Source organism: Meleagris gallopavo, chromosome 1, assembly GCF_000146605.3.
Source record: "Meleagris gallopavo isolate NT-WF06-2002-E0010 breed Aviagen turkey brand Nicholas breeding stock chromosome 1, Turkey_5.1, whole genome shotgun sequence".
NCBI classification, from domain to species: domain Eukaryota; kingdom Metazoa; phylum Chordata; class Aves; order Galliformes; family Phasianidae; genus Meleagris; species Meleagris gallopavo.
Window position 1 is genome coordinate 110,908,373 of NC_015011.2, and position 11,059 is coordinate 110,919,431.

General features: G+C 44.4%; 1 long non-coding RNA gene across 2 annotated transcripts; it reads right to left on the reverse strand.

The window, feature by feature from the left end:
- Positions 1–1,731: 1,731 nt before the first annotated feature.
- Positions 1,732–11,047, reverse strand: LOC104914707. Of its 2 annotated transcripts, none has more exons than XR_002120734.1 (3): positions 9,038–11,047; positions 8,543–8,661; positions 1,732–7,179 (listed from the first exon to the last, which is right to left on the reverse strand). It is a non-coding gene; the product is annotated as an uncharacterized LOC104914707 (long non-coding RNA). The 2 variants fall into 2 exon arrangements; XR_002120735.1 differs by having other exon boundaries at positions 1,732–7,319.
- Positions 11,048–11,059: the final 12 nt, after the last annotated feature.

Below are 11,059 nucleotides of genomic sequence, written 5' to 3' on the forward strand. Positions count from 1 at the left end.
AAGAGGGAAGGGGAGGACTGCATTCTCTTTCTGTCCTCCAAATCCCAATTCCTGTTTCTGTCTCTTTCCCTGCACTTTTCTTGAACTTCTTTTTCCATTGCTCACCGCACACCATTCTATTCCAGCCCCTCCTTGTGTTTCTCCTCCACTTTTTCATCTATCCGTCACAAGACAAACAAGCTGCCTAATCTACCATCTAGCTGCTACTGAGCTTTCCAGTCCACACCCTGTTGTAAGTGAGCACCTAATACATATTAAGATTGGAATCTCTCTCGTTCTCTCCCCCTGCCTTTTCAAACTGTGCTGAAAAGATTGATGTGTGTTTTTTCCAGTAGTTCTGCCTTCTCCTTCCATGCCCCTAGATGTCTTGGAGAAACAGAGTGCCAGGGACATGGATTACAGAAAACTGTAGTTAGCACTCACTCTTTTAAATACATGAGAGTTTTAGTGTCTCTGTCTCCCAGAAGAGGAGATGAGGCCTGATGTGATGATTTTTATGCCAATGGAAAGACTGATATTAAACTCAGCAGGAGCAGGACATGATACAAGAGGGGTTGCAAAACAAAGTGTGGAAAAAGAAATGGATGTGGGAAAGATTTGTAGAAGATACAGGAATTAAAGGATCATTAGAAGAAGCCCATATATAGTGTGGTCTTCTCCCTTGTAATCAGAATCTCCCTTAAAACCTGTATTTCCCTAAAACAAATCAGCAATCCCCAGGGTCAGCCTTCAGGGGCTGACCTAGAGAAGATGTTAAAGGAGGATCCACTCCTTATGACTTCAGCTATTTATTTGCCATCTTTCTTAAGAAAGCCACTTTCCCACAGTTGCTGCTTTCCTCAAAGATGCGTGCTATTCTGGGGAAAAACAAAACAAAACAAACAAAACAAAAACAAACAAACAAAACAACAACAAAAAAAAACCAACAAAAACAGAAATGTAGGACTTCTGCCTCACCCAAACTGAATCACGGCAGAGGTTCATGCAGGTCTGGAAGGAATTTGATATCCCTGACAGTAGTAAAGAGGAGTGGATCCTGCTTCTCTCCATCCCCAAAACTTCCATAAAACCAGAAGACACAGAGACACTCGTATCGGAATCCCTGGTCTTTCCACAAGGCCGAGGGCTTGGGGATGTCTTCAGTCCCACAATGGAAGAGGGACAAAGATGAGGTCATAGAATCATAGGATGGCTTGACTTCGAAGGGACATCTAAGGTCATCTAGTTCCAGTCCCCCTACAGTGGGCAGGGTTGCCAACACTAGATCAGACTGCCCAGGAATCAATCAAGCCTGACCTTGAACACCTCCAGGGATGAGGCATCCACAGTTTCTCTGGGCAGTTCCAGTGCCTCACCACGCTCTGAGTGAAGAATTCCCTCCTAATATCTAACTGAAACCTCCCCTCTTTCAGTTTAAATCCATTTCCTCTTGTCCTATCACTATCTACCTGCATAAAATAGTCAGTCTCCCTCCTGCTTGTAAGCTTCTTTCAAGAACTGGAAGATTACAATCAGACCCTGGAGCCTTCTCTTCTCCAAGGTAAACAATCCCAACTCCCTCAACCTTTCATCATGTGAGAGGTGCTCCAGCCCTCTGATCATCTTCATGGCCCTCCTCTGGACCTGCTCCATTGTCCTTCTTGCGCTGTGGGCTGGACACAGTACTCCAGATGTGGCATGACAAGGGCAGAGTAGAAGATCACTTCCCTGTCCCTGCTGGCCACCCCTCTTTTGATGCAGTCCTGGATACCATTGGCCTTCCAGGCTGCAAGTGCACACTGCTGGCTCATATTCACCATTTCATTCATCAGGATCTCCAAGTCCTTCTTGGCAGGGCTGCTTTGCAGGAGTTCATCTCCCAGTCTGTACTCATATCTAGGATTGCTTTGACCCAAGTACACCTTGCACTTGGCCTTCTTGAACCTCATTAGGTTCTTGGGAGCCCGCTTTTCAAGTCTGTCCAGAGTCCTTCTGGATGGCTTCCCTTCCTTCTGTTGTATTGACAGCACCACTCGGCTTGGTGTCAGCAGCAAACTTGCTGAGGGTGCACTTGATCCCGCTGTGTTAATAAGGATGTTGAAGAGCACCAGTCCAAGACAAACCCCTGGGGGATACCACTCATGACCAGACTCCACCCTGACATAGAACCACTGACAACAACCCTCTGGCTACAACTATTAGCCAACTCTTTATCCACTGAACTTCAAATCCATATCTTTATCCGTCCTTCAAATCCATATCTCTTCAGTTTAGAGATAAGGATATGGTGTGGGACCATGCCAAACACCTTGCAGAAGTCCAGGTAGATGACATCAGTTGCACTTCCTTTATTCACCAATGCTGTCACTCCATCATAGAAGGCTGCTGGATTGGTAAGTCATGATCTGCCCTTGATGAAGCCAGGCTGGCTGTCTCAAATCAAACTCATCATCTCACGTGTGCCTTAGCTTCTCTTCCAGGAGGATCTTCTTCATGACCTCTGCAAGCACAGACATGAAGCTCGCTGGCCTGCAGTTCCCCAGATCTTCCTTTCTCCCCTTCTTAAAAATGGGAGTGATGTTTCCCTTTTTCCAGTCACCAGGGACTTCGCTGGACAGCTGTGACTTTTCAACTATGATAAAGAGGGTCAGTCAACACGCATCTCTCAGAAGGCGTGCTTCCAGCCTGAGCTTGCTTAGCTGCAGGCAAGCGCTGCTCCAGAGCACAGGAGATAAGCACAGAAAATGCAGACAGGAAAAGCATCCTGAGCTGCCCGGCAGCTTTTTTTTTAAAAAGGGAAAAGGAAAGAGATAGAAAGAAAGAAGCACGTGGAAGGAGAAGGAAGGAAAAAGAAACAGGGTTCTAGAAAATCATTCAAAATCTATTAATTAACCCAAATTCAAATTGGCAATGTTCTGTTAAATCAATTGTGCTAGTAAGAGAAAACTGCCTTGACTTGTCCTATCTAGTCACCACAATTTGTTAAGTGTATTACTAGTAAATGATGTGTATTTTCCATAATGTTCTTGCCATCAGAATTAGGCTTCTGTAAGTTGCATTTCTCATCTTTTCCTGCAGCAAGAGCTAATATGGAAACAATGAAAAATTCAACGCACACTGTTTCCCCTCTCTTGATTGCTAATCCTATCTACTACAGGCTACATAGTGAGGATTTGCTACACATACATGACCTTAGTTGCCTAGAATCAGAATATTAAGGAGAAATATAGCAGTTTTTTACCACTCATCAAATAAAGCAGTAACTAAGGCAGCATGCTGCTGGCAAAGTAGCAGTATATAATACTGTTTTCTTTATGCTGGGGGACTCAGATCTGCCAATTCAGAGAAATTGTGTTTTCTTAGAAATTAGAACTTCCATTTGATTAGAAGTGAAAAGATATTTTCTCTTTCCTCAAACAATGTCTTCCCTTTTTGGACTGATTTCTTGGCAATCTCCACATATCAAACTTTAACCCAAAGAGTTTGTGCCTAATGTAGTTCTGGAGACAAGGTGCATCACAGAGCGCAGTTTAAGAAGCATCCTCAGAAAAGCCCCTATGCTCCAAGTGGCAAAGTATAGCTTTTCTGCAGTGCTCATAATCCACTTTTGCACACTGCAGTGAACTGAAGGGACACCAGCCAAAGTGGCAGATCATGCACCATGTTCTCAGTGTGTTTCGGTGTGCTTTTCTTTCCCTCCGTAAGAGCATCTTGATTTCCTAGTGGAAATTGAGGGATACTTATGTATCTTCATAGATGCTTGCCTCTCATAAGTAACGCAAAAGACTTCAGAAATGCGTTCGTGTTTTTTCCACAGAGAAAATGGAGAGGACTGAGGTCAAAGAAAGCTCACCGTCTCTCTGACATTAGTTAAATTGTGGCAACTATACTTAACTTTGCTCTTTGTATTATTGCTCTTTACTACTTACATCTGCTGCCTTGAGGCTGGAGCAAAGGTGTCTCATTCTTTAACGACAGTTAAAGGGAAGTAAAGAAAAGTGAAGATGTTTCCCTAGAACTGAAAATATGAATTGGGAGTGAATGCTCAGACTGCATGAGTCATGCTGCTTTTCTAGGAAGGGACTCTTACTGTATGCTGGGGACGGACCACGTTTTTTTTATAACCAGAATGCTGTCACATAAACCATGCACTGGGCCAGCCCGTGTCCTCTGGGGTAACTGAATGCAAATGAGACGGACTGTAACTCAGCCAACAGACACTGAATTACCAATCATCGAAGGCAGCCACACTGTGTTCCTCATGATACGTGCTGACAGCCTGCAGACAGCGGGTCCGTTGGATGGTGCTGGCCTCCTTTCCTTGCTTCGAGCTGCAACACCACATGTAAAGGAGCGGGAAGCAAGGGAAGTTCCTCTCCCAGATGGGTATACAGTGGTTACATCAATGCTAATAGAAAGGGATCCTGTCCAAAATAAACAGCCAAAAAGACTGACTTCAGGACCTGAGGGAGATAAATGAGTTTGGAAGAGCCCAGTGGATTGGTTAGCACCCTTGTTCCCACTACAACCCTCCCTCCAGAAGAAGGCCGCATTTCCTGGCAAAGTCAACAGACAGTGCCTTCTGCTCTGTCCTGACGTACAAGATCCTGCCTGCACATGGCTGTGTTTTCCAAGTGGCTGCTCAACAAGAAGAGGAGGAGAGGTGGAGCTTGGCATGGCAAGACTCCAGTGCCACAGGGAAGAGAGGAGGGGGAGACTGGTTGGGAAAGCCAGTGCCGTGCATCAACCCAGCAGAGATAATTGGGAAAAGTGTGGAAGCCGGAGAAGTTTGGTTGTTCCTGGAGTGCAGCCAGATGCCATCTCCCACAGGAAATGAGAGAGGCCAGAAAAGAGAAGAGCTGTGCCAAAATCTGCACTCCTCTGAATCATCAACCTCAGACAGAAAAGGTTTCGCCCTTGTCAGTGATCTTTGGGGCACATCTGCTGAGAAGGGCTCCCCTCAAAATACCTTGTCTTTTTAGCCACTAGCAACTCTAGAGTGCTGGTGGAGACCAATCCCCCAAGTTCGCCTCCCCAGGTTCTTTGACAAGTGGTTCCAGTCCCTTCAGCACCAACCTGCTCACCTGGCTCCCAACCCTCCGGTTCGGGCTTTATTTTGCATGGCATCCTTTAATTAGAGGGTAAGGCAGACCTTGTGGTCAGGGTGCGTGGCAGGGAGGGCAACTCCTGAGTTCCAATGCCTGTGCCTCGACCTGGGACCTAGCACATGTTAGTGCCTTCACAAGAGATGAACCCAGCATTCTCGTTGCTCTTTTCTCTTTTCCCTCCCACGTACTCTATAAATATTAAAGCCTTCCACACTGAGCATAATTGCTACCACAGCGTACTTGGCATTGCTGTCCCATAACACCCTGCAGCTCTATGGTTGGGGTACTCTCCAGGGAGCTGTGACATTGCACATCACAGCCATCCCTTAGGCAGAGGCTGGGAAGCCATCTGGCAGTGGTGGCAGGGTAACAGCATAGCTGTTGGCTGTGCTACAAAGGAGCAAAGTATCTTGGTCTTGAAGACCACATAGAAGCATCTGCTCTTTGTGATGGCCACTGTGAGCGGATGAAAGTATCCAAGCCTCGCTCCAGGTCTCACCTGAGCAGTTGCCAGTTTCAGTGAGACTCAGACTCATCAGCATATAAATGTCTTTTGAAGACAGACTCAAGACTACATCTTCACAACTTAATACTATCAACATGAAAGCAGCTGGCAGCAGGGGAAGTCCCACTCTGCCCCTCCCAGCAGCGTGTTCCCAATCCTTCCTCTGCACTGGCACCACTGCTAATGCAGCCACGTGTGCTGCTGAATGAGGGAATTAGTACAGCTGGAAGCTTTTTTGTGCATGCTGATTTTCAGCTGGATCAGTTCCCTAGTCTGGTAACTGCATGGCTGCAGGAGATTGTGCAGGACAGGACAAGATCAGCCCTCTTGGTACTTGCCCAGCCACTCAAGAAACAGCCACATCTGAGTCTTAGCATTCATAGCGTTTTGAAATAGCATGTGTTCTTAGTTTGGTCTTATTTATAAGACTTAAGGCCTACATTCACCTAGATGAGGAATTATTTTAGTTTTTGCTAAATACTGTAAGAACAATACCAGTGAAAGCTGAAAGTAATCCATCTTCTCCTTCATTAAAACCAGATTTCTCTGCTTGTTTACACAAGGCCATTTTTTGCATTACATTGTCAGCATCAGGAATGCATACAGTATGATGATGATTCATGGTCTGATTTTTGGGTGGTCCTGTGTCAAGCCAGGAGTTGGACTTGATGATCCTTGGGGAGTCCCTTCCATCTTGGGATATTGCATGATTCTATAAAGGCTCTGCCTTCTAAACAGCACTCTGATACAATTCAAAGTATGGACTGGTGATCAGCCATCATTCTTAACATGTTTTCAAAGATGCACGGCCTCCACATCAGAAATACTTGAGTTAATAAAAGAGGCCAGGTTTAATTACATGATTCAAACAAGGAAATATTATGAGATCACCTAATATGCTGTTATTACCTCTTGCAGTTGGGTTCACAACTGAGACCTTTCTGAGTAGTGAAATGAGATTGGTTTACCAGGAATTTCAGTGAGGAAAAGCCTCAGACAGTTGGGAAAGGGAATGGTGAATGGCTAAACCCTTAAGGGAAATGACCTCCAAGGAACATGTGAAGAGAAGGGAAGGGGCACCCAGAGCAAGCAAGCAGTGGCCAAGGAAGGTGGTTTGGACCATCTTGAGTGTCACTTGCTGGCAGGTACTCGAAGAAAATAAACGTGTGAGGTCAGTGAGGGCTTTGGCTGAAAGAGTGGCTTTGGCAGTGTGCTCTTGGCTGCAGGGACAGGCTCCTTTGTGATGAGTTTGATTTCTCTATTGAGTCGGTAGCTTTGTCTGCTTCAGCACTGTATAGGGGTAGTTTTATAACTAGCCCTGCAAGAATACCAAGCAGCCCTGTACCTGTCAGTACACTCAAACTTGTGCATATTTACATAGCTCTTCAGTTAGTTGCATATGGCCAGGCTCAACAAGTACATGCTATGAGAAAATATATGCATTCCCATTTCAAAAGGATCTGATAACACGAATGAAATGTGACCCAAATGAACAAAATGCATGATGTTCTGCAGGTTACTTATCCTGCTTGAAAACTGAAGAAAACCAAGCTGCAGTTTCAGACTTCCAGGGGAGTACACTCATTCCTGTCAGCACAAAAAGAGGAAATTTGAGTAAGATGAAACGCAGTATCTCAGATGTACAGATATTAAGATAAAAAAAAATGCTTTTCCTGATGTTTAATCAGAAACTTCTGTCTCCTTGGGTCTGCAGTTAGATCATCTACCTGCAAAAGAGCTGAATGTTACAGTAAAATATTGGAAAGCTAAAAAACTCTTTCTTCAAACCTGAAAAAAAACAACAAAAAAAAAACAACCCACCACTCTCAGATGTCAATAAAGTCTCAGTTGAGTGCAGTGTAAGTGAAAGCAGCTGGCCAGCCAGGCTTCCTATAGACCCATAGAAAAAACTGAAGGGGTGCAGTCTATCCAGCATATCTAATCTCTGCATTCACGCAGCCTCCATCCGTACCACATCTGCCTGTTGGCAGACAAGCGCTGACTTGGCAGGTCTCTAGTCTGCCAGCCTCCAGGTGTTGTGATAAACCACGAATGCCATCAGCATGGGCCTCTGATCAATCTCTTCTGCTCCATATTTGGTGGAAAGCCTTTGTGCATGGGCAACAGCCCTGCCGTTAAGGGGCTGGGGAGAGGGTGCTCCACTGTTCCCCTTTCTTTGACATGTGCCAATGATAAAGCAACAATCCAACAGCAAGGGGATTGCCATGCTGCTGTGCTGAATTGCTGCAGACACTCTGCCTGCCTTTCCAGTTCAAATACAGATGAAATGGGAGATGTGTTTGAAAAGGCTCAGTCTTAAGTACTGTGTCTACAACTGTGGGATGTCAACTCTGTTGTTTGCAGCCTGCAGTTGCTAAGGTAAAACAGAGCAGAACAAAGAGAAAAGAATTTCATTAGATTCATATGTATGTAGATAAACATGATAAAAAGGTACAACACCCTAATTGGTACTATGACAAACGTTACAAACATCATTAGGCAGGCTCATTTGCTGTCCTGTGATTTAATACACAGGCCCTTGTTATCTCTCCAAGCTTCTTCTGTGCCATCTCTTACAGAAGAAAATTCACAAGCACAAGAACAAGAAAGTGTTTTCCTCATTCCTTCCCTCTGGATCAAGTAAGTACAAGACTGTTTGACAGTAGAAGGAATACTACTTATAAAGGGTGTTGATTCTGGCAGTTGGCCGCTAGCAAGAAGGTATACAATTACTGCATTCCTATTTGCAAATTTCCTTTTGGAAAGAGTATATAATTTAAATCCTTAAAACTAATTTTGATCCAAACTGGTCATGCAAGTCTGTGATGTGGAACAAGAATGATTGGCAGCTTCAGCACTAAAACATTTGGGTATTTCTGTGTGTCTGAAGGTAACAACAACAAATAACAAAAAATGCATGCAAAGCTGGAACTGTGTTTGCAATGCTCACCTTCCTGGCAGTCTGCTCAGGTTTTATGGCTGGTTATAATCCAGTGTGGTCCTGCTTCTTCCCCTCTGCATATTATCATCGAAGATCTTTGAGCTCTTTGGAATATAGCACCTAGCACGCTATGAAATACAAATAATAAAAAGCAGTGCTACCAGACAATCCCCTCCCCTACTCAGGGTTTCAGAGAAGTGCAGGAGAAATCACTGCTGACTTTTTCCACAGAGAGATAAGACAAAAAGGCACAAGGAAGAGAACAGGGTGCAGATCTTAACTCCATAATAACAAGGTCCTAGTGTAACCTTCTATCTGGCCACTAATGGTAGCACATCTCTCAGTGAAATTACAGATTTCTTTTCTCAAAGCACATTCCTGGGGAAGGAGGGAGATCAAACCACAAAACAGAGATATCTTAATCTGTTAAATACACCTTGCAAGAAAAAGCTTTTAGAGAAGCAGGAGAAAGATGACAGCCCAGTCTGATCCAGCTTCACTCACCTCCTTCCCACTGGTGTTGACCACAGAGAGCCCTTTGCAGCAGCAGAAGGGCCCTGTGCACTGGAGAGGAGTCAGAGAAGAGATGCAACCCACCCAGCAGGAGCATCTGCCAACACAGAGTTCAGCAGGCTGGTCCCAGGCTTCTTAGCTGCTCCCAAGTAGCAACAGGTACAGCAGCACACCTCTGGCAGGCAAGGAAAAAACCTGATGGTGCAAAGAGAGGTGACTCAGCACAGACCTCTTGTCCATTCAGGCCAGCAGCCAGAGGTTCTTTCTGCAGCCTAACTCCCGAGCACACTTGTTTGGTACAGGTATACATACAGTGCTGGGAGACCAAACCTTGACTTTATCCCAGTTTGTCCTGTTCTTTTGTGTACACAAAACCAGGAGTTAACCCATAAACTGTAATGATAAATACGTAATTTCACTTTTATATATTAACTGAGGCATCCAATGAAGAACATCCTTGAGGCTCCTTGGCTACAAGATACCTTCAGCCATAATCCATTTGTAAGTGCAAACTGTCCTGAATCTCATTATTTATTACTCTGCTAATGTCTAGCTTACTGTATACTGAGCCTGTTTAGTTTCAGCAAGCTAAAAATTACAGCTGCTTCTCACAGTGCCTCTGTTTACTCCACTGGTTTGTGCACAGCTGCTGTGATTTTGCAAGTTGACTTTCTGTTCAAGTCTAGCTTGGAAGGAAAGACACAGATCAAAACATTTGACATCATTAAGATATTTTTAAGTTAGATTTACGTCATATTTCGTTATCACTTACAGGTATCAGAATCACTTTACTGGAACAGACTAAAGGTTTGTGGGACTCAGTATCCAATCAGGTGCACTTGAAGATAAGCAGTCCTTCAGAAGGAAATGCAACTCCTAATAATGAATTTATTATCCAGCATCACTGATGGAAATTGTTCCCAGTTCAGCATCTAACACAAAATCCAAGCATGAAAACTTTGCCATTTCATCTCTGCTTACTGCAGTCAGGTGCCAGTGTTTATGTAATTGCCCAACCATGCTTTATGCAAGTTGCTTTCCTCAGCAGTGCTAGCCAACAGCAGCTCCCCTCGTCTTTTGCATGAGATAAATAGGGGGTTGTATGTGTTATTTTCCTTCCCCATCACAAGATCATTTTCTTGATCCTCTCAAATGACTTCAAAAACGGGAACTCCAAAGCATTCCCTCTGCTGGCTTGTTGGCCTGTATCCCAGTCATTTCTTGTCCAGTCTGAATCCAGATTGCCCAGGCCACAGGCAGGAGCAACCCAAAAGCAGCAGGGTGTAACCCACATGGGACAAACCCTTAAAGTGCATTGTCATCCTGCTACAGCCATGCTCTCTGCTACCCACAGCTGCATTTCTAAGAAAGTTCCTCCTTTACTACCAAACACTGCTAACGTTTACTTTCATTTTCACTGGAAGTTTTCCCTTTTTAGGATGTGAACAGAACAAATGTCATACTCACGTTGATCCTGCACTACTGCAATGTTACTCATCATTTAATTCAGCACCCCATTGCCTCTTGTGCAACACTTCAACAGCATTGTCTGGATCTGGGAGAAGTTACCAGGAGTTCAAAAGGAGCAGTGTTGACATACTGTTAGCTGGTTTAGTTCAGGGTTTTACAAGCAATTCTAAACCAGGTAGTGACACGTTTTTTGGCTGGCCGAGTGCAAGGCAGAAGTGAGGAACAGAGCAGAACAAGTTCTTTCTTCCTCTCACCATTTGCATTCAGGAGAGCAAAACATCATCTGGTGCAAGGCATTGCATCTGATGGGCCACACAGACTATGACAGTGCTGGCAAGCAGAAGGAAACCAGTATAATCCCTCTGTTCCTGATTTTTCCCTGGCATCTTCCCAAGAAGCGAGGGGTGTTTAAAAACGTTACCAGTAAGAGCAATCATCACTAAGCTAAATCATTCAGCCTTAAGTTTCTTCCTTACCTTAGAAGGTAAAGCCTTCTAAAACCATTTTAAACATACCCACAGGCTTTTTTTTTTTTTTTTTTTT